At 46.3% G+C, this 18,447-nt stretch overlaps 17 non-coding genes and 33 pseudogenes across 17 annotated transcripts; all 50 read right to left on the reverse strand.

Annotated features, from left to right (window-relative positions):
• Positions 1-204: 204 nt before the first annotated feature.
• On the reverse strand, positions 205-323 carry LOC136731184 (uncharacterized; annotated as a pseudogene).
• A 220-nt stretch (positions 324-543) lies between these two features.
• LOC136731321 (uncharacterized) lies at positions 544-662 on the reverse strand (annotated as a pseudogene).
• Positions 663-872: 210 nt separating this feature from the next.
• LOC136731104 (uncharacterized) lies at positions 873-991 on the reverse strand (annotated as a pseudogene).
• Positions 992-1,201: 210 nt separating this feature from the next.
• Positions 1,202-1,320, reverse strand: LOC136731603 (5S ribosomal RNA). The gene has a single exon (XR_010809596.1). It is a non-coding gene; the product is annotated as a 5S ribosomal RNA (ribosomal RNA).
• Positions 1,321-1,544: 224 nt separating this feature from the next.
• Positions 1,545-1,663, reverse strand: LOC136731393 (uncharacterized; annotated as a pseudogene).
• A 544-nt stretch (positions 1,664-2,207) lies between these two features.
• Positions 2,208-2,326, reverse strand: LOC136731099 (5S ribosomal RNA). The gene has a single exon (XR_010809512.1). It is a non-coding gene; the product is annotated as a 5S ribosomal RNA (ribosomal RNA).
• A 221-nt stretch (positions 2,327-2,547) lies between these two features.
• Positions 2,548-2,666, reverse strand: LOC136731646 (5S ribosomal RNA). Its single transcript, XR_010809637.1, has one exon. It is a non-coding gene; the product is annotated as a 5S ribosomal RNA (ribosomal RNA).
• Positions 2,667-2,875: 209 nt separating this feature from the next.
• On the reverse strand, positions 2,876-2,994 carry LOC136731123 (uncharacterized; annotated as a pseudogene).
• Positions 2,995-3,202: 208 nt separating this feature from the next.
• LOC136731671 (5S ribosomal RNA) lies at positions 3,203-3,321 on the reverse strand. Its single transcript, XR_010809660.1, has one exon. It is a non-coding gene; the product is annotated as a 5S ribosomal RNA (ribosomal RNA).
• Positions 3,322-3,538: 217 nt separating this feature from the next.
• Positions 3,539-3,657, reverse strand: LOC136731791 (uncharacterized; annotated as a pseudogene).
• Positions 3,658-3,865: 208 nt separating this feature from the next.
• On the reverse strand, positions 3,866-3,984 carry LOC136732052 (5S ribosomal RNA). The gene has a single exon (XR_010809747.1). It is a non-coding gene; the product is annotated as a 5S ribosomal RNA (ribosomal RNA).
• A 224-nt stretch (positions 3,985-4,208) lies between these two features.
• Positions 4,209-4,327, reverse strand: LOC136731358 (uncharacterized; annotated as a pseudogene).
• Positions 4,328-4,536: 209 nt separating this feature from the next.
• Positions 4,537-4,655, reverse strand: LOC136731628 (5S ribosomal RNA). The gene has a single exon (XR_010809620.1). It is a non-coding gene; the product is annotated as a 5S ribosomal RNA (ribosomal RNA).
• Positions 4,656-4,879: 224 nt separating this feature from the next.
• LOC136731402 (uncharacterized) lies at positions 4,880-4,998 on the reverse strand (annotated as a pseudogene).
• A 207-nt stretch (positions 4,999-5,205) lies between these two features.
• On the reverse strand, positions 5,206-5,324 carry LOC136731431 (5S ribosomal RNA). Its single transcript, XR_010809545.1, has one exon. It is a non-coding gene; the product is annotated as a 5S ribosomal RNA (ribosomal RNA).
• A 226-nt stretch (positions 5,325-5,550) lies between these two features.
• LOC136731614 (5S ribosomal RNA) lies at positions 5,551-5,669 on the reverse strand. Its single transcript, XR_010809606.1, has one exon. It is a non-coding gene; the product is annotated as a 5S ribosomal RNA (ribosomal RNA).
• A 208-nt stretch (positions 5,670-5,877) lies between these two features.
• On the reverse strand, positions 5,878-5,996 carry LOC136731878 (5S ribosomal RNA). Its single transcript, XR_010809730.1, has one exon. It is a non-coding gene; the product is annotated as a 5S ribosomal RNA (ribosomal RNA).
• Positions 5,997-6,214: 218 nt separating this feature from the next.
• Positions 6,215-6,333, reverse strand: LOC136731814 (uncharacterized; annotated as a pseudogene).
• Positions 6,334-6,548: 215 nt separating this feature from the next.
• Positions 6,549-6,667, reverse strand: LOC136731990 (uncharacterized; annotated as a pseudogene).
• Positions 6,668-6,876: 209 nt separating this feature from the next.
• On the reverse strand, positions 6,877-6,995 carry LOC136731139 (5S ribosomal RNA). The gene has a single exon (XR_010809516.1). It is a non-coding gene; the product is annotated as a 5S ribosomal RNA (ribosomal RNA).
• A 224-nt stretch (positions 6,996-7,219) lies between these two features.
• LOC136731403 (uncharacterized) lies at positions 7,220-7,338 on the reverse strand (annotated as a pseudogene).
• A 208-nt stretch (positions 7,339-7,546) lies between these two features.
• Positions 7,547-7,665, reverse strand: LOC136731643 (5S ribosomal RNA). The gene has a single exon (XR_010809634.1). It is a non-coding gene; the product is annotated as a 5S ribosomal RNA (ribosomal RNA).
• A 225-nt stretch (positions 7,666-7,890) lies between these two features.
• Positions 7,891-8,009, reverse strand: LOC136731969 (5S ribosomal RNA). The gene has a single exon (XR_010809739.1). It is a non-coding gene; the product is annotated as a 5S ribosomal RNA (ribosomal RNA).
• Positions 8,010-8,233: 224 nt separating this feature from the next.
• Positions 8,234-8,352, reverse strand: LOC136731467 (uncharacterized; annotated as a pseudogene).
• A 550-nt stretch (positions 8,353-8,902) lies between these two features.
• Positions 8,903-9,020, reverse strand: LOC136731627 (5S ribosomal RNA). The gene has a single exon (XR_010809619.1). It is a non-coding gene; the product is annotated as a 5S ribosomal RNA (ribosomal RNA).
• Positions 9,021-9,241: 221 nt separating this feature from the next.
• On the reverse strand, positions 9,242-9,360 carry LOC136731124 (uncharacterized; annotated as a pseudogene).
• Positions 9,361-9,581: 221 nt separating this feature from the next.
• LOC136731891 (5S ribosomal RNA) lies at positions 9,582-9,700 on the reverse strand. Its single transcript, XR_010809732.1, has one exon. It is a non-coding gene; the product is annotated as a 5S ribosomal RNA (ribosomal RNA).
• Positions 9,701-9,924: 224 nt separating this feature from the next.
• On the reverse strand, positions 9,925-10,043 carry LOC136731271 (uncharacterized; annotated as a pseudogene).
• Positions 10,044-10,259: 216 nt separating this feature from the next.
• LOC136731987 (uncharacterized) lies at positions 10,260-10,378 on the reverse strand (annotated as a pseudogene).
• A 209-nt stretch (positions 10,379-10,587) lies between these two features.
• On the reverse strand, positions 10,588-10,696 carry LOC136731373 (uncharacterized; annotated as a pseudogene).
• Positions 10,697-10,920: 224 nt separating this feature from the next.
• LOC136731415 (uncharacterized) lies at positions 10,921-11,039 on the reverse strand (annotated as a pseudogene).
• A 208-nt stretch (positions 11,040-11,247) lies between these two features.
• LOC136731902 (5S ribosomal RNA) lies at positions 11,248-11,366 on the reverse strand. The gene has a single exon (XR_010809733.1). It is a non-coding gene; the product is annotated as a 5S ribosomal RNA (ribosomal RNA).
• A 218-nt stretch (positions 11,367-11,584) lies between these two features.
• LOC136731196 (uncharacterized) lies at positions 11,585-11,703 on the reverse strand (annotated as a pseudogene).
• Positions 11,704-11,913: 210 nt separating this feature from the next.
• Positions 11,914-12,032, reverse strand: LOC136731968 (uncharacterized; annotated as a pseudogene).
• A 222-nt stretch (positions 12,033-12,254) lies between these two features.
• Positions 12,255-12,373, reverse strand: LOC136731449 (uncharacterized; annotated as a pseudogene).
• Positions 12,374-12,582: 209 nt separating this feature from the next.
• Positions 12,583-12,701, reverse strand: LOC136731414 (uncharacterized; annotated as a pseudogene).
• A 209-nt stretch (positions 12,702-12,910) lies between these two features.
• LOC136731305 (uncharacterized) lies at positions 12,911-13,029 on the reverse strand (annotated as a pseudogene).
• Positions 13,030-13,260: 231 nt separating this feature from the next.
• Positions 13,261-13,379, reverse strand: LOC136731727 (5S ribosomal RNA). The gene has a single exon (XR_010809714.1). It is a non-coding gene; the product is annotated as a 5S ribosomal RNA (ribosomal RNA).
• Positions 13,380-13,594: 215 nt separating this feature from the next.
• On the reverse strand, positions 13,595-13,713 carry LOC136731493 (uncharacterized; annotated as a pseudogene).
• A 225-nt stretch (positions 13,714-13,938) lies between these two features.
• LOC136731869 (uncharacterized) lies at positions 13,939-14,057 on the reverse strand (annotated as a pseudogene).
• A 210-nt stretch (positions 14,058-14,267) lies between these two features.
• LOC136731197 (uncharacterized) lies at positions 14,268-14,386 on the reverse strand (annotated as a pseudogene).
• A 210-nt stretch (positions 14,387-14,596) lies between these two features.
• LOC136731996 (uncharacterized) lies at positions 14,597-14,715 on the reverse strand (annotated as a pseudogene).
• Positions 14,716-14,940: 225 nt separating this feature from the next.
• On the reverse strand, positions 14,941-15,059 carry LOC136731404 (uncharacterized; annotated as a pseudogene).
• Positions 15,060-15,269: 210 nt separating this feature from the next.
• On the reverse strand, positions 15,270-15,388 carry LOC136731629 (5S ribosomal RNA). The gene has a single exon (XR_010809621.1). It is a non-coding gene; the product is annotated as a 5S ribosomal RNA (ribosomal RNA).
• A 221-nt stretch (positions 15,389-15,609) lies between these two features.
• LOC136731552 (uncharacterized) lies at positions 15,610-15,728 on the reverse strand (annotated as a pseudogene).
• A 215-nt stretch (positions 15,729-15,943) lies between these two features.
• Positions 15,944-16,062, reverse strand: LOC136731432 (uncharacterized; annotated as a pseudogene).
• A 219-nt stretch (positions 16,063-16,281) lies between these two features.
• LOC136731907 (uncharacterized) lies at positions 16,282-16,400 on the reverse strand (annotated as a pseudogene).
• Positions 16,401-16,615: 215 nt separating this feature from the next.
• Positions 16,616-16,734, reverse strand: LOC136731168 (uncharacterized; annotated as a pseudogene).
• A 218-nt stretch (positions 16,735-16,952) lies between these two features.
• On the reverse strand, positions 16,953-17,070 carry LOC136732029 (uncharacterized; annotated as a pseudogene).
• Positions 17,071-17,288: 218 nt separating this feature from the next.
• Positions 17,289-17,407, reverse strand: LOC136731397 (uncharacterized; annotated as a pseudogene).
• Between the last annotated feature and the right edge of the window lie 1,040 nt (positions 17,408-18,447).

The following is an 18,447-nucleotide window of genomic DNA, read 5'->3' on the forward strand; positions in this document are numbered from 1 at the left end:
TTGCATGATGTCTCTTAAAGGCTGGCGGATATTGATGGAACTTCCAGAAAAAATAAAAAATAAAAATAAAAATGGAGGGAGAAATATCAGTGCAGCAAAGGCTGTTGAAAGTAGCCGGGTACGTGTACAATTCTTCAATAATATCTCCTCCAGACTGAAAGAGAGTATTAAGAGCTACGATGAAGTTACCCAGGAGACGTAAAAAGCTTGCAGCACCAGGTATTTCCAGGAGGTCACCCAACCAAGTACTGGCCAGACCCTGCCCCGTTTAGTTTCCGAGATATGATGAGATCAGGCGCGTTCAGGACGGTGTGGCCGCAAGCCAAGAGACCTGGCTGCATGATGTCTCTTAAAGGCTGGCAAGTATTGACGGAACTTCCAGCAAAAAAAAAAAAAAAAAAAAATAGAAAAAGGGAGGGAAAAATATCAGTGCAGCAAAGGGTGTTGAAAGTAGCCGGGTACATGTACAATTCTTCAATTATATCTCCTCCAGACAGATAGAGAGTATTAAGAGCTACGATAAAGTTACCCAGGAGACGTAAAAGCTTGCAGCACGAGGTATTTCAAGGAGGTCTCACATTCATGTACTGACCAGGTCCTGCCCCGTTTAGCTTCCGAGATCTGACGAGATCGGGCGCGTTCAGGATGGTGTGGCCGCAAGCCGAGATGCCTGGCTGCATGATGTCTCTTAAAGGCTGGCGGGTATTGACGGAACTGCCAGCAAAAAAAAAAAAGAAAAATAGAGGGAAATATACCAGTGCAGCAAAGGGTGTTGAAAGTAGCCGGGTACGTGTACAATTCTTCAATTATATCTCCTGGAGACAGAAAGAGAGTTTTAAGAGCTACGATGAAGTTCCCCAGGAGACGTAAAAAGCTTGCAGCAGCTGGTATTTCTAGGAGGTCTCCCATCCAAGTACTGACCAGGCCCTGCCCGGTTTAGCTTCCGAGATCTGACGAGATCGGGCGCATTCAGGACGGTGTGGCCACAAGTCCAAAGGCCTGGCTGCATGATGTCTCTTAAAGGCTGGCGGGTATTGACGGAACTGCCAGCAAAAAAAAAAAAGAAAAATAGAGGGAAATATACCAGTGCAGCAACGGGGGTTGAAAGTAGCCGGGTACGTGTACAATTCTTCAATTATATCTCCTGGAGACAGAAAGAGAGTATTAAGAGCTACGATGAAGTTACCCAGGAGACGTAAAAAGCTTGCAGCACCTGGTATTTCTAGGAGGTCTCCCATCCAAGTACTGACCAGGCCCTGCCCCGTTTAGCTTCCGAGATCTAACGAGATCGGGCGCATTCAGGACGGTGTGGCCACAAGCCGAAAGGCCTGGCTGCATGATGTCTCTTAAAGGTTGGCGGGTATTGACGGAATTTCCAGCAAAAAAAAAAAAGAAAAAAAGAAAAAAGAAAAATGGATGGAAAAATATCAGTGCAGCAAAGGGTGTTGACAGTAGCTGGATACGTGTACAATACTTCAATTATATCTCCTCCAGACAGAGAGAGAGTATTAAGAGCTACGATAAAGTTACCCAGGAGACGTAAAAGCTTGTAGCACTAGGTATTTCCAGGAGGTTTCACATTCATGTACTGACCAGGTCCTGCCCCGTTTAGCTTCCGAGATCTGACGAGATCGGGCGTGTTCAGGATGGTGTGGCCGCAAGCCGAGATGCCTGGCTGCATGATGTCTCTTAAAGGCTGGCGGGTATTGACGGAACTGCCAGCAAAAAAAAAAAAGAAAAATAGAGGGAAATATACCAGTGCAGCAAAGGGTGTTGAAAGTAGCCGGGTACGTGTACAATTCTTCAATTATATCTCCTGCAGACTGAAAGAGAGTATTAAGAGCTACGATAAAGTTACCCAGGAGACGTAAAAGCTTGCAGCACCTGGTATTTCCAGGAGGTCTCACATTCAAGTACTGACAAGGTCCTGCCCCGTTTAGCTTCCGAGATCTGACGATATCATGCGCATTCAGGACGGTGTGGCCGAAAGCCGAGAGGCCCGGCTGCATGATGTCTCTTTAAGGCTGGCGGGTATTGACGGAACTTCCAGCAAAAAAAAAAAGAAAAAAGAAAAATGGAGGGAAAAATATCAGTGCAGCAAAGGGTTTTGAAAGTAGCCGGGTACGTGTACAATTCTTCAATAATATCTCCTACAGACTGAAAGAGAGTATTAAGAGCTATGATGAAGTTACCCAGGAGACGTAAAAAGCTTGCAGCACCTGGTATTTCCAGGAGGTCACCCATCCAAGTACTGACCAGGCCCTGCCCCGCTTAGCTTCCGAGATCTGATGAGATCGGGCGTGTTCAGGACGGTGTGGCCGCAAGCCAAGAGGCCTGGCTGCATGATGTCTCTTAAAGGCTGGCGGGTATTGACGGAACTTCCAGCAAAAAATAAAAAATAAATAAATAGAAAAATGGAGGGAAAAATATCAGTGCAGGACAGGGTGTTGAAAGTAGCCGGGTACATGTACAATTCTTCAATTATATCTCCTGGAGACAGAAAGAGAGTATTAAGAGCTACGATGAAGTTACCCAGGAGACGTAAAAAGCTTGCAGCACCTGGTTTTTCTAGGAGGTCTCCCATCCAAGTACTGACCAGGCCCTGCCCCGTTTAGCTTCCGAGATCTGACGAGATCGAGCGCATTCAGGACGGTGTGGCCACAAGCCGAAAGGCCTGGCTGGATGATGTCTCTTAAAGGTTGGCGGGTATTGACGGAACTTCCAGCAAAAAAAAAAAAAAAAAATGGATGGAAAAATATCAGTGCAGCAAAGGGTGTTGACAGTAGCTGGGTACGTGTACAATACTTCAATTAAATCTCCTCCAGACAGATAGAGAGTATTAAGAGCTACGATAAAGTTACCCAGGAGACGTAAAAGCTTGCAGCACCAGGTATTTCCAGGAGGTCTCACATTCATGTACAGACCAGGTCCTGCCCCGTTTAGCTTCCGAGATCTGACGAGATCGGGCGCGTTCAGGATGGTGTGGCCGCAAGCCGAGATGCCTGGCTGCATGATGTCTCTTAAAGGCTGGCGGGTATTGACGGAACTGCCAGCAGAAAAAAAAGAAAAATAAAGGGAAATATACCAGTGCAGCAAAGGGTGTTGAAAGTAGCCGGGTACGTGTACAATTCTTCAATTATATCTCCTGGAGACAGAAAGAGAGTATTAAGAGCTACGATGAAGTTACCCAGGAGACGTAAAAAGCTTGCACCACCTGGTATTTCTAGGAGGTCTCCCATCCAAGTACTGACCAGGCCCTGCCCCGTTTAGCTTCCGAGATCTGACGAGATCGGGCGCATTCAGGATGGTGTGGCCGCAAGCCGAGATGTCTGGCTGCATGATGTCTCTTAAAGGCTAGCGGGTATTGACGGAATTTCCAGCAAAAAAAAAAAAAAAAAAAGAAAAATGGAGGGAAAAATATCAGTGCAGGAAAAGGTGTTGAAAGTAGCCGGGTACGTGTACAATTCTTCAATTATATCTCCTGGAGACAGATAGAGAGTATTAAGAGCTACGATGAAGTTACCCAGGAGACGTAAAAAGCTTACAGCACCTGGTATTTCTAGGAGGTCTCCCATCCAAGTACTGACCAGGCCCTGCCCCGTTTAGCTTCCGAGATCTGACGAGATCGGGCGCATTCAGGACGGTGTGGCCACAAGTCAAAAGGCCTGGCTGCATGATGTCTCTTAAAGGTTGGCGGGTATTGACGGAACTGCCAGCAGAAAAAAAAGAAAAATAAAGGGAAATATACCAGTGCAGCAAAGGGTGTTGAAAGTAGCCGGGTACGTGTACAATTCTTCAATTATATCTCCTGGAGACAGAAAGAGAGTATTAAGAGCTACGATGAAGTTACCCAGGAGACGTAAAAAGCTTGCAGCACCTGGTATTTCTAGGAGGTCTCCCATCCAAGTACTGACCAGGCCCTGCCCCGTTTAGCTTCCGAGATCTAACGAGATCGGGCGCGTTCAGGATGGTGTGGCCGCAAGCCGAAAGGCCTGGCTGCATGATGTCTCTTAAAGGTTGGCGGGTATTGACGGAACTTCCAGCAAAAAAAAAAAAGAAAAAAACAAAAAAGAAAAATGGATGGAAAAATATCAGTGCAGCAAAGGGTGTTGACAGTAGCTGGATACGTGTACAATACTTCAATTATATCTCCTCCAGACAGAGAGAGAGTATTAAGAGCTACGATAAAGTTACCCAGGAGACGAAAAAGCTTGCAGCACTAGGTATTTCCAGGAGGTCTCACTTTCATGTACTGACCAGGTCCAACCCCGTTTAGCTTCCAAGATCTGACGAGATCGGGCGCGTTCAGGATGGTGTGGCCGCAAGCCGAGATGCCTGGCTGCATGATGTCTCTTAAAGGCTGGCGGGTATTGACGGAACTGCCAGCAAAAAAAAAAAGAAAAATAGAGGGAAATATACCAGTGCAGCAAAGGGTGTTGAAAGTAGCCGGGTACGTGTACAATTCTTCAATTATATCTCCTGGAGACAGAAAGAGAGTATTAAGAGCTACGATGAAGTTACCCAGGAGACGTAAAAAGCTTGCAGCACCTGGTATTTCTAGGAGGTATCCCATCCAAGTACTGACCAGGCCCTGCCCCGTTTAGCTTCCGAGATCTGACGAGATCGGGCGCATTCAGGATGGTGTGGCCACAAGCCGAAAGGCCTGGCTGCATGATGTCTCTTAAAGGTTGGCGGGTATTGACGGAACTTCCAGCAAAAAAAAAAAAGAAAAAAAGTAAAAAGAAAAATGGATGGAAAAATATCAGTGCAGCAAAGGGTGTTGACAGTAGCTGGATACGTGTACAATACTTCAATTATATCTCCTCCAGACAGAGAGAGAGTAATAAGAGCTACGATAAAGTTACCCAGGAGACGTAAAAGCTTGCAGCACTAGGTATTTCCAGGAGGTCTCACTTTCATGTACTGACCAGGTCCTGCCGCGTTTAGCTTCCGAGATCTGACGAGATCGGGCGCGTTCAGGATGGTGTGGCCGCAAGCCGAGATGCCTGGCTGCATGATGTCTCTTAAAGGCTGGCGGGTATTGACGGAACTGCCAGCAAAAAAAAAGAAAAATAGAGGGAAATATACCAGTGCAGCAAAAGGTGTTGAAAGTAGCCGGGTACGTGTACAATTCTTCAATTATATCTCCTGGAGACAGAAAGAGAGTATTAAGAGCTACGATGAAGTTACCCAGGAGACGTAAAAAGCTTGCAGCACCTGGTATTTCTAGGAGGTCTCCCATCCAAGTACTGACCAGGCCCTGCCCCGTTTAGCTTCCGAGATCTGACGAGATCGGGCGCATTCAGGACGGTGTGGCCACAAGCTGAAAGGCTTGGCTGCATGATGTCTCTTAAAGGTTGGCGGGTATTGACGGAACTTCCAGCAAAAAAAAAAAATAAAAAAAAGAAAAAAGAAAAATGGATGGAAAAATATCAGTGCAGCAAAGGGTGTTGACAGTAGCCGGGTACGTGTACAATTCTTCAATTATATCTCCTGGAGACAGAAAGAGAGTATTAAGAGCTACGATGAAGTTACCCAGGAGTCGTAAAAAGCTTGCAGCACCTGGTATTTCTAGGAGATCTCCCATCCAAGTACTGACCAGGCCCTGCCCCGTTTAGCTTCCGAGATCTGACGAGATCGGGCGCGTTCAGGATGGTGTGGCCGCAAGCCGAGATGCCTGGCTGCATGATGTCTCTTAAAGGCTGGCGGGTATTGACGGAACTGCCAGCAGAAAAAAAAGAAAAATAAAGGGAAATATACCAGTGCAGCAAAGGGTGTTGAAAGTAGCCGGGTACGTGTACAATTCTTCAATTATATCTCCTGGAGACAGAAAGAGAGTATTAAGAGCTACGATGAAGTTACCCAGGAGACGTAAAAAGCTTGCAGCACCTGGTATTTCTAGGAGGTCTCCCATCCAAGTACTGACCAGGCCCTGCCCCGTTTAGCTTCCGAGATCTGACGAGATCGGGCGCGTTCAGGATGGTGTGGCCGCAAGCCATGATGTCTGGCTGCATGATGTCTCTTAAAGGCTAGCGGGTATTGACGGAATTTCCAGCAAAAAAAAAAAAAAAAAAAAGAAAAATGGAGGGAAAAATATCAGTGCAGGAAAAGGTGTTGAAAGTAGCCGGGTACGTGTACAATTCTTCAATTATATCTCCTGGAGACAGAAAGAGAGTATTAAGAGCTACGATGAAGTTACCCAGGAGACGTAAAAAGCTTACAGCACCTGGTATTTCTAGGAGGTCTCCCATCCAAGTACTGACCAGGCCCTGCCCCGTTTAGCTTCCGAGATCTGACGAGATCGGGCGCATTCAGGACGGTTTGGCCACAAGTCAAAAGGCCTGGCTGCATGATGTCTCTTAAAGGTTGGCGGGTATTGACGGAACTTCCAGCAAAAAAAAAAAAAAAAAGAAAAATGGATGGAAAAATATCAGTGCAGCAAAGGGTGTTGACAGTAGCTGGGTACGTGTACAATACTTCAATTATATCTCCTCCAGACAGAAAGAGAGTATTAAGAGCTACGATGAAGTTACCCAGGAGACGTAAAAAGCTTGCAGCACCAGGTATTTCTAGGAGGTCTCCCATGCAAGTACTGACCAGGCCCTGCCCCATATAGCTTCCGAGATCTGACGAGATCGGGGGCGTTCAGGATGGTGTGGCCGCAAGCCGAGATGCCTGGCTGCATAATGTCTCTTAAAGGCTGGCGGGTATTGACGGAACTGCCAGCAAAAAAAAAAAGAAAAATAGAGGGAAATATACCAGTGCAGCAAAGGGTGTTGAAAGTAGCCGGGTACGTGTACAATTCTTCAATTATATCTCCTGGAGACAGAAAGAGAGTATTAAGAGCTACGATGAAGTTACCCAGGAGACGTAAAAAGCTTGCAGCACCTGGTATTTCTAGGAGGTCTCCCATCCAAGTACTGACCAGGCCCTGCCCCGTTTAGCTTCCGAGATCTGACGAGATCGGGCGCATTCAGGATGGTGTGGCCACAAGCCGAAAGGCCTGGCTGCATGATGTCTCTTAAAGGTTGGCGGGTATTGACGGAACTTCCAGGAAAAAAAAAAAAGAAAAAAAGAAAAAAGAAAAATGGATGGAAAAACATCAGTGCAGCAAAGGGTGTTGACAGTAGCTGGATACGTGTACAATACTTCAATTATATCTCCTCCAGACAGAGAGAGAGTAATAAGAGCTACGATAAAGTTACCCAGGAGACGTAAAAGCTTGCAGCACTAGGTATTTCCAGGAGGTCTCACTTTCATGTACTGACCAGGTCCTGCCGCGTTTAGCTTCCGAGATCTGACGAGATCGGGCGCGTTCAGGATGGTGTGGCCGCAAGCCGAGATGCCTGGCTGCATGATGTCTCTTAAAGGCTGGCGGGTATTGACGGAACTGCCAGCAAAAAAAAAAGAAAAATAGAGGGAAATATACCAGTGCAGCAAAGGGTGTTGAAAGTAGCCGGGTACGTGTACAATTCTTCAATTATATCTCCTGGAGACAGAAAGAGAGTATTAAGAGCTACGATGAAGTTACCCAGGAGACGTAAAAAGCTTGCAGCACCTGGTATTTCTAGGAGGTCTCCCATCCAAGTACTGACCAGGCCCTGCCCCGTTTAGCTTCCGAGATCTGACGAGATCGGGCGCATTCTGGACGGTGTGGCCACAAGCCAAAAGGCCTGGCTGCATGATGTCTCTTAAAGGTTGGCGGGTATTGACGGAACTTCCAGCAAAAAATAAAAATAAAAAAAAGAAAAAAGAAAAATGGATGGAAAAATATCAGTGCAGCAAAGGGTGTTGACAGTAGCCGGGTACGTGTACAATTCTTCAATTATATCTCCTGGAGACAGAAAGAGAGTATTAAGAGCTACGATAAAGTTACCCAGGAGACGTAAAAGCTTGCAGCACCTGGTACTTCCAGGAGGTCTCCCATCCAAGTACTGACCAGGCCCTGCCCCGTTTAGCTTCCGAGATCTGACGAGATCGGGCGCGTTCAGGATGGTGTGGCCACAAGCCGAAAGGCCTGGCTGCATGATGTCTCTTAAAGGTTGGCGGGTATTGACGGAACTTCCAGCAAAAAAAAAAAAGAAAAAAAGAAAAAAGAAAAATGGATGGAAAAATATCAGTGCAGCAAAGGGTGTTGACAATAGCTGGATACGTGTACAATACTTCAATTATATCTCCTCCAGACAGAGAGAGAGTATTAAGAGCTACGATAAAGTTACCCAGGAGACGTAAAAGCTTGCAGCACTAGGTATTTCCAGGAGGTCTCACTTTCATGTACAGACCAGGTCCTGCCCCGTTTAGCTTCCGAGATCTGACGAGATCGGGCGCGTTTAGGATGGTGTGGCCGCAAGCCGAGAGGCCTGGCTGCATGATGTCTCTTAAAGGTTGGCGGGTATTGACGGAACTTCCAGCAAAAAAAAAAAAAAAAAAGAAAAATGGATGGAAAAATATCAGTGCAGCAAATGGTGTTGACAGTAGCTGGGTACGTGTACAATACTTCAATTATATCTCCTCCAGACAGATAGAGAGTATTAAGAGCTACGATAAAGTTACCCAGGAGACGTAAAAGCTTGCAGCACCAGGTATTTCCAGGAGGTATCACATTCATGTACTGACCAGGTCCTGCCCCGTTTAGCTTCCGAGATCTGACGATATCATGCGCGTTTAGGACGGTGTGGCCGAAAGCCGAGAGGCCCGGCTGCATGATGTCTCTTTAAGGCTGGCGGGTATTGACGGAACTTCCAGCAAAAAAAAAAAGAAAAAAGAAAAATGGAGGGAAAAATATCAGTGCAGCAAAGGGTTTTGAAAGTAGCCGGGTACGTGTACAATTCTTCAATAATATCTCCTACAGACTGAAAGAGAGTATTAAGAGCTATGATGAAGTTACCCAGGAGACGTAAAAAGCTTGCAGCACCTGGTATTTCCAGGAGGTCACCCATCCAAGTACTGACCAGGCCCTGCCCCGTTAGCTTCCGAGATCTGACGAGATCGGGCGCGTTCAGGACGGTGTGGCCGCAAGCCAAGAGGCCTGGCTGCATGATGTCTCTTAAAGGCTGGCGGGTATTGACGGAACTTCCAGCAAAAAAAAAAAAAAAAAAAAAAAGGAAAATGGAGGGAAAAATATCAGTGCAGCAAAGGCTGTTGAAAGTAGCCGGGTACGTGTACAATACTTCAATTATATCTCCTCCAGACAGATAGAGAGTATTAAGAGCTACGATGAAGTTTCCCAGGAGACGTAAAAAGCTTGTAGCACCTGGTATTTCCAGGAGGTCTCCCATCCAAGTACTGACCAGGCCCTGCCCCGTTTAGCTTCCGTGATCTGACGAGATCGGGCGTGTTCAGGACGGTACGGCCGGAAGCCAAGAGGCCTGGCTGCATGATGTCTCTTAAAGGCTGGCGGGTATTGACGGAACTTCCAGCAAAAAATAAAAAATAAATAAATAGAAAAATGGAGGGAAAAATATCAGTGCAGGACAGGGTGTTGAAAGTAGCCGGGTACGTGTACAATTCTTCAATTATATCTCCTGGAGACAGAAAGAGAGTATTAAGAGCTACGATGAAGTTACCCAGGAGACGTAAAAAGCTTGCAGCACCTGGTATTTCTAGGAGGTCTCCCATCCAAGTACTGACCAGGCCCTGCCCCGTTTAGCTTCCGAGATCTGACGAGATCGGGCGCGTTCAGGATGGTGTGGCCGCAAGCCGAAAGGCCTGGCTGCATGATGTCTCTTAAAGGTTGGCGGGTATTGACGGAACTTCCAGCAAAAAAAAAAAAGAAAAAAACAAAAAAGAAAAATGGATGGAAAAATATCAGTGCAGCAAAGGGTGTTGACAGTAGCTGGATACGTGTACAATACTTCAATTATATCTCCTCCAGACAGAGAGAGAGTATTAAAAGCTACGATAAAGTTACCCAGGAGACGAAAAAGCTTGCAGCACTAGGTATTTCCAGGAGGTCTCACTTTCATGTACTGACCAGGTCCTACCCCGTTTAGCTTCCGAGATCTGACGAGATCGGGCGCGTTCAGGATGGTGTGGCCGCAAGCCGAGATGCCTGGCTGCATGATGTCTCTTAAAGGCTGGCGGGTATTGACGGAACTGCCAGCAAAAAAAAAAAGAAAAAAGAAAAATGGAGGGAAAAATATCAGTGCAGCAAAGGGTGTTGAAAGTAGCCGGGTACGTGTACAATTCTTCAATTATATCTCCTGGAGACAGAAAGAGAGTATTAAGAGCTACGATGAAGTTACCCAGGAGTCGTAAAAAGCTTGCAGCACCTGGTATTTCTAGGAGGTCTCCCATGCAAGTACTGACCAGGCCCTGCCCCATATAGCTTCCGAGATCTGACGAGATCGGGGGCGTTCAGGATGGTGTGGCCGCAAGCCGAGATGCCTGGCTGCATAATGTCTCTTAAAGGCTGGCGGGTATTGACGGAACTGCCAGCAAAAAAAAAAAGAAAAATAGAGGGAAATATACCAGTGCAGCAAAGGGTGTTGAAAGTAGCCAGGTACGTGTACAATTCTTCAATTATATCTCCTGGAGACAGAAAGAGAGTATTAAGAGCTACGATGAAGTTACCCAGGAGACGTAAAAAGCTTGCAGCACCTGGTATTTCTAGGAGGTCTCCCATCCAAGTACTGACCAGGCCCTGCCCCTTTTAGCTTCCGAGATCGGGCGCATTCAGGATGGTGTGGCCACAAGCCGAAAGGCCTGGCTGCATGATGTCTCTTAAAGGTTGGCGGGTATTGACGGAACTTCCAGCAAAAAAAAAAAAGAAAAAAAGAAAAAAGAAAAATGGATGGAAAAATATCAGTGCAGCAAAGGGTGTTGACAGTAGCTGGATACGTGTACAATACTTCAATTATATCTCCTCCAGACAGAGAGAGAGTAATAAGAGCTACGATAAAGTTACCCAGGAGACGTAAAAGCTTGCAGCACTAGGTATTTCCAGGAGGTCTCACTTTCATGTACTGACCAGGTCCTGCCACGTTTAGCTTCCGAGATCTGACGAGATCGGGCGCGTTCAGGATGGTGTGGCCGCAAGCCGAGATGCCTGGCTGAATGATGTCTCTTAAAGGCTGGCGGGTATTGACGGAACTGCCAGCAAAAAAAAAAGAAAAATAGAGGGAAATATACCAGTGCAGCAAAGGGTGTTGAAAGTAGCCGGGTACGTGTACAATTCTTCAATTATATCTCCTGGAGACAGAAAGAGAGTATTAAGAGCTACGATGAAGTTACCCAGGAGACGTAAAAAGCTTGCAGCACCTGGTATTTCTAGGAGGTCTCCCATCCAAGTACTGACCAGGCCCTGCCCCGTTTAGCTTCCGAGATCTGACGAGATCGGGCGCGTTCAGGATGGTGTGGCCGCAAGCCGAGATGTCTGGCTGCATGATGTCTCTTAAAGGCTAGCGGGTATTGACGGAATTTCCAGCAAAAAAAAAAAAAAAAAAAAGAAAAATGGAGGGAAAAATATCAGTGCAGGAAAAGGTGTTGAAAGTAGCCGGATACGTGTACAATTCTTCAATTATATCTCCTGGAGACAGAAAAAGAGTATTAAGAGCTACGATGAAGTTACCCAGGAGACGTAAAAAGCTGGCAGCACCTGGTATTTCCAGGAGGTCTCACATTTAAGTACTGACCAGGTCCTGCCCCGTTTAGCTTCCGAGATCTGACAAGATCGGGCGCGTTCAGGACGGTGTGGCCGCAAGCCGAGATGTCTGGCTGCATGATGTCTCTTAAAGGCTGGCGGGTATTGACGGAACTGCCAGCAAAAAAAAAAAAGAAAAATAGAGGGAAATATACCAGTGCAGCAAAGGGTGTTGAAAGTAGCCGGGTACGTGTACAATTCTTCAATTATATCTCCTGGAGACAGAAAAAGAGTATTAAGAGCTACGATGAAGTTACCCAGGAGACGTAAAAACCTTGCAGCACCTGGTATTTCTAGGAGGTCTCCCATCCAAGTACTGACCAGGCCCTGCCCTGTTTAGCTTCCGAGATCTCACGAGATCGGGCGCATTCAGGACGGTGTGTCCACAAGCCGAAAGAACTGGCTGCATGATGTCTCTTAAAGGTTGGCGGGTATTGACAGAACTTCCAGCAAAAAAAAAAATAAAAAAGAAAAAAGAAAAATGGATGGAAAAATATCAGTGCAGCAAAGGGTGTTGACAGTAGCTGGATACGTGTACAATACTTCAATTATATCTTCTCCAGACAGAAAGAGAGTATTAAGAGCTACGATGAAGTTACCCAGGAGACGTAAAAGCTTGTAGCACGAGGTATTTCCAGGAGGTCTCACATTCATGTACTGACCAGGTCCTGCCCCGTTTAGCATCCGAGATCTGACGAGATCGGGCGCGTTCAGGATGGTGTGGCCGCAAGCCGAGAGGCCTGGCTGCATGATGTCTCTTAAAGGCTGGCGGGTATTGACGGAACTGCCAGCAAAAAAAAAAAAGAAAAAAGAGGGAAAAATACCAGTGCAGCAAAGGGTGTTGAAAGTAGCCGGGTACGTGTACAATTCTTCAATTATATCTTCTCCAGACAGAAAGAGAGTATTAAGAGCTACGATGAAGTTCCCCAGGAGACGTAAAAAGCTGGCAGCACCTGGTATTTCCTGGAGGTCTCACATTTAAGTACTGACCAGGTCCTGCCCCGTTTAGCTTCTGAGATCTGACAAGATCGGGCGCGTTCAGGACGGTGTGGCCGCAAGCCGAGATGTCTGGCTGCATGATGTCTCTTAAAGGCTGGCGGGTATTGACGGAACTGCCAGCAAAAAAAAAAAAGAAAAATAGAGGGAAAAATACCAGTGCAGCAAAGGGTGTTGAAAGTAGCCGGGTACGTGTACAATTCTTCAATTATATCTCCTGCAGACTGAAAGAGAGTATTAAGAGCTACGATAAAGTTACCCAGGAGACGTAAAAGCTTGCAGCACTAGGTATTTCCAGGAGGTCTCACAATCAAGTACTGACCAGGTCCTGCCGCGTTTAGCTTCCGAGATCTGACGAGATCGGGCGCGTTCAGGACGGTGTGGCCACAAGCCGAGAGGCCTGGCTGCATGATGTCTCTTAAAGGTTGGCGGGTATTGACGGAACTGCCAGCAAAAAAAAAAAAAAAAAAAAAAAAAAAAAAAAAGAAAAATAGAGGGAAAAATACCAGTGCAGCAAAGGCTGTTGAAAGTAGCCGGGTACATGTACAATTCCTCAATTATAACACCTCCAGACAGATAGAGAGTATTAAGAGCTACGATGAAGTTTCCCAGGAGACGTTAAAAGCTTGCAGCACCAGGTATTTCCTGGAGGTCTCCCATCCAAGTACTGACCAGGCCCTGCCCCGTTTAGCTTCCGAGATCTGACGAGATCGGGCGCATTCAGGACGGTGTGGCCGCAAGCCGAGAGGCCTGGCTGCATTATGTCTCTTAAAGGTTGGCGGGTATTGACGGAACTTCCAGCAAAAAAAAAAAAAAAAAAGAAAAATGGATGGAGAAATATCAGTGCAGCAAAGGGTGTTGACAGTAGCTGGGTACGTGTACAATACTTCAATTATATCTCCTCCAGACAGATAGAGAGTATTAAGAGCTACGATAAAGTTACCCAGGAGACGTAAAAGCTTGCAGCACCAGGTATTTCCAGGAGGTCTCACATTCATGTACCGACCAGGTCCTGCCCCGTTTAGCTTCCAAGATCTGACGAGATCGGTCGAGTTCAGGATGGTGTGGCCACAAGCCGAGACGCCTGGCTGCATGATGTCTCTTAAAGGTTGGCGGGTATTGACAGAACTTCAAGCAAAAAAAAAAAAAAAAAAAAAAAAAAAAAAAAATGGATGGAAAAATATCAGTGCAGCAAAGGGTGTTGACAGTAGCTGGGTACGTGTACAATACTTCAATTATATCTCCTCCGGACAGATAGAGAGTATTAAGAGCTACGATGAAGTTACCCAGGACATGTAAAAAGCTTGCAGTACCTGGTATTTCTAGGAGGTCTCCCATCCAAGTACTGACCAGGCCCTGCCCCGTTTAGCTTCCGAGATCTGATGAGATGGGGCGCGTTCAGGATGGTGTGGCCGCAAGCCGAGACACCTGGCTGCATGATGTCTCTTAAAGGCTGGCGGGTGTTGACGGAACTGCCAGCAAAAAAAAAAAAGAAAAATAGAGGGAAAAATACCAGTGCAGCAAAGGGTGTTGACAGTAGCCGGGTACGTGTACAATTCTTCAATTATATCTTCTCCAGACAGAAAGAAAGTATTAAGAGCTACGATGAAGTTCCCCAGGAGACGTAAAAAGCTGGCAGCACCTGGTATTTCCAGGAGGTCTCACATTTAAGTACTGACCAGGTCCTGCCCCGTTTAGCTTCCGAGATCTGACAAGATCGGGCGCGTTCAGGACGGTGTGGCCGCAAGCCGAGATGTCTGGCTGCATGATGTCTCTTAAAGGCTGGCGGGTATTGACGGAACTGCCAGCAAAAAAGAAAAAGAAAAATAGAGGGAAATATACCAGTGCAGCAAAGGGTGTTGAAAGTAGACGGGTACGTGTACAATTCTTCAGTTATATCTCCTGGAGACAGAAAGAGAGAATTAAGAGCTACGATGAAGTTACCCAGGAGACGTAAAAGGCTTGCAGCACCTGGTATTTCTAGGAGGTCTCCCATCCAAGTACTGACCAGGTCCTGCACCGTTTAGCTTCCGAGATCTGACGAGATCGGGCGCATTCAGGACGGTGTGTCCACAAGCCAAAAGCCCTGGCTGCATGATGTCTCTTAAAGGTTGGCGAGGAATTGACGGAACTTCCAGCAAAAAAATAAAATAAAAAAAGAAAAAAGAAAAATGGATGGAAAAATATCAGTGCAGCAAAGGGTGTTGACAGTAGCTGGATACGTGTACAATACTTCAATTATATCTCCTCCAGACAGAGAGAGAGTATTAAGAGCTACGATAAAGTTACCCAGGAGACGTAAAAGCTTGCAGCACTAGGTATTTCCAGGAGGTCACACATTCATGTACTGACCAGGTCCTGCCCCGTTTAGCTTCCGAGATATGACGAGATCGGGCGCGTTCAGGATGGTGTGGCTGCAAGCCGAGATGCCTGGCTGCATGATGTCTCTTAAAGGCTGGCGGGTATTGACGGAACTGCCAGCAAAAAAAAAAAAGAAAAATAGAGGGAAATATACCAGTGCAGCAAAGGGTGTTGAAAGTAGCCTGGTACGTGTACAATTCTTCAATTATATCTCCTGGAGACAGAAAGAGAGTATTAAGAGCTACGATGAAGTTACCCAGGAGACGTAAAAAGCTTGCAGCACCTGGTATTTCTAGGAGGTCTCCCATCCAAGTACTGACCAGGCCCTGCCCCGTTTAGCTTCCAAGATCTGACGAGATCGGGCGCATTCAGGACGGTGTGGCCGCAAGCCAAGAGGCCGGGCTGCATGATGTCTCTTAAAGGCTGGCGGGTATTGACGGAACTTCCAGCAAAAAATAAAAAATAAATAAATAGAAAAATGGAGGGAAAAATATCAGTGCAGAACAGGGTGTTGAAAGTAGCCGGGTACATGTACAATTCTTCAATTATATCTCCTCCAGACTGAATGAGAGTATTAAGAGCTACGCTGAAGTTACCCAGGAGATGTAAAAAGCTTTCAGCACCTGGTATTTCCAGGAGGTCACCCATCCAATTACTGACCAGACCCTGCCCAGTTTTTCTTCCGAGATCTGACGAGATCTTGCGTCTTCAGGACGGTGTGGCCTCAAGCCAAGAGGCCTGGCTGCATGATGTCTCTTAAAGGCTGGAGGGTATTGATGGAACTTCCAGCAAGAAACAATAGAAAAAAGAAAAATGGAGGGAAAAATATCAGTGCAGCAAAGCGTGTTGAAGGTAGCCGGGTAGGTGTACAATTCTTCAATTATATCTCCTCCAGACAGATAGAGAGTATTAAGAGCTACGATAAAGTTACCCAGGAGACGTAAAAGCTTGCAGCACGAGGTATTTCCAGGAGGTCTCACATTCATGTACTGACCAGGTCCTGCCCCGTTTAGCTTCCAAGATCTGACGAGATCGGGCGAGTTCAGGATGGTGTGGCCGCAAGCCGAGATGCCTGGCTGCATGATGTCTCTTAAAGGCTGGCGGGTATTGAGGGAATTTCCAGCAAAAAAAAATAAAAAAAAATAGAAAAATGGAGGGAAAAATATCAGTGCAGGAAAGGGTGTTGAAAGTAGCCGGGTACGTGTACAATTCTTCAATTATATCTCCTGGAGACAAAAAGAGAGTATTAAGAGCTACGATGAAGTTACCCAGGAGACGTAAAAAGCTTGCAGCACCTGGTATTTCTAGGAGGTCTCCCATCCAAGTACTGACCAGGCCCTGCCCCGTTTAACTTCTGAGATCTGACGAGATCGGGCGCATTCAGGACGGTGTGTCCACAAGCCGAAAGGCCTGGCTGCATGATGTCTCTTAAAGGTTGGCGGGTATTGACGGAACTTCCAGCAAAAAAAAAAAAAAAAAAGAAAAATGGATGGAAAAATATCAGTGCAGCAAATGGTGTTGACAGTAGCTGGGTACGTGTACAATACTTCAATTATATCTCCTCCAGACAGATAGAGAGTATTAAGAGCTACGATAAAGTTACCCAGGAGACGTAAAAGCTTGCAGCACCAGGTATTTCCAGGAGGTCTCACATTCATGTACTGACCAGGTCCTGCCACGTTTAGCTTCCGAGATCTGACGAGATCGGGCGCGTTCAGGATGGTGTGGCCGCAAGCCGAGATGCCTGGCTGCATGATGTCTCTTAAAGGCTGGCGGGTATTGACGGAATTTCCAGCAAAAAAAAAAAAAAAAAAATAGAAAAATGGAGGGAAAAATATCAGTGCAGGAAAGGGTGTTGAAAGTAGCCGGGTACGTGTACAATTCTTCAATTATATCTCCTGCAGACTGAAAGAGAGTATTAAGAGCTACGATAAAGTTACCCAGGAGACGTAAAAGCTTGCAGCACCTGGTATTTCCAGGAGGTCTCACATTCAAGTACTGACCAGGTCCTGCCCCGTTAGCTTCCGAGATCTGATGAGATCGGGCGCGTTCAGGACGGTGTGGCCGCAAGCCAAGAGGCCTGGCTGCATGATGTCTCTTAAAGGCTGGCGGGTATTGACAATACTTTCAGCAAAAAAAAAAAAAAAAAAAATGGAAAATGGAGGGAAAAATATCAGTGCAGCAAAGGGTGTTGAAAGTAGCCGGGTACGTGTAGAATTCTTCAATAATATCTCCTCCAGACTGAAAGAGAGTATTTAGAGCTACGATAAAGTTACCCAGGAGACGAAATAACTTGCAGCACCTGATATCTCCAGGAGGTCACCCATCCAAGTACTGACGAGCCCTTGCCCCGTTTAGCTTCCGAGATCTGATGAGATTGGGCGCGTTCAGGACGGTGTGGCCGCAAGCCAAGAGGCCTGGCTGCATGATGTCTCTTAAAGGCTGACGGCTATTGACGGAACTTCCAGCAAAAAAAAAATGGATAAAGAAAAATGGAGGGAAAAATATCAGTGCAGCAATGGGTGTTGAAAGTAGCCGGGTACGTGTACAATACTTCAATTATATCTCCTCCAGACAGAAAGAGAGTATTAAGAGCTACGATGAACTCACCTAAAGGATTATTAGGAACACCATACTAATACTGTGTTTGACCCCCTTTCGCCTTCAGAACTGCTTTAATTCTACGTGGCATTGCTTCAACAAGGTGCTGAAAGCATTCTTTAGAAATGTTGGCCCATATTGATAGGATAGCATCTTGCAGTTGATGGAGATTTGTGGGATGCACATCCAGGGCACGAAGCTCCCGTTCCACCACATCCCAAAGATGCTCTATTGGGTTGAGATCTGGTGACTGTGGGGGCCAGTTTAGTACAGTGAACTCATTGTCATGTTCATGAAACCAATTTGAAATGATTCGACCTTTGTGACATGGTGCATTATCCTGCTGGAAGTAGCCATCAGAGGATGGGTACATGGTGGTCAAAAAGGGATGGACATGGTCAGAAACAATGCTCAGGTAGGCCGTAGCATTTAAACGATGCCCAATTGGCACTAAGGGGCCTAAAGTGTGCCAAGAAGACATCCCCCACACCATTACACCACCACCACCAGCCTGCACAGTGGTAACAAGACATGATGGATCCATGTTCTCATTCTGTTTACGCCAAATTCTGACTCTACCATCTGAATGTCTCACCTCTTTTTCCTATTTGTAGTGGAGATGAGTGGTACCCGGTGGGGTCTTCTGCTGTTGTAGCCCATCCGCCTCAAGGTTGTACGTGTTGTGGCTTCACAAATGCTTTGCTGCATACCTCGTTTGTAACGAGTGGTTATTTCAGTCAAAGTTGCTCTTCTATCAGCTTGAATCAGTCGGCCCATTCTCCTCTGACCTCTAGCATCAACAAGGCATTTTCGCCCACAGGACTGCCGCATACTGGATGTTTTTCCCT

The sequence above is a fragment of the Amia ocellicauda genome, unplaced genomic scaffold (assembly GCF_036373705.1).
Source record: "Amia ocellicauda isolate fAmiCal2 unplaced genomic scaffold, fAmiCal2.hap1 HAP1_SCAFFOLD_33, whole genome shotgun sequence".
Classification (NCBI taxonomy): Eukaryota; Metazoa; Chordata; class Actinopteri; order Amiiformes; family Amiidae; genus Amia; species Amia ocellicauda.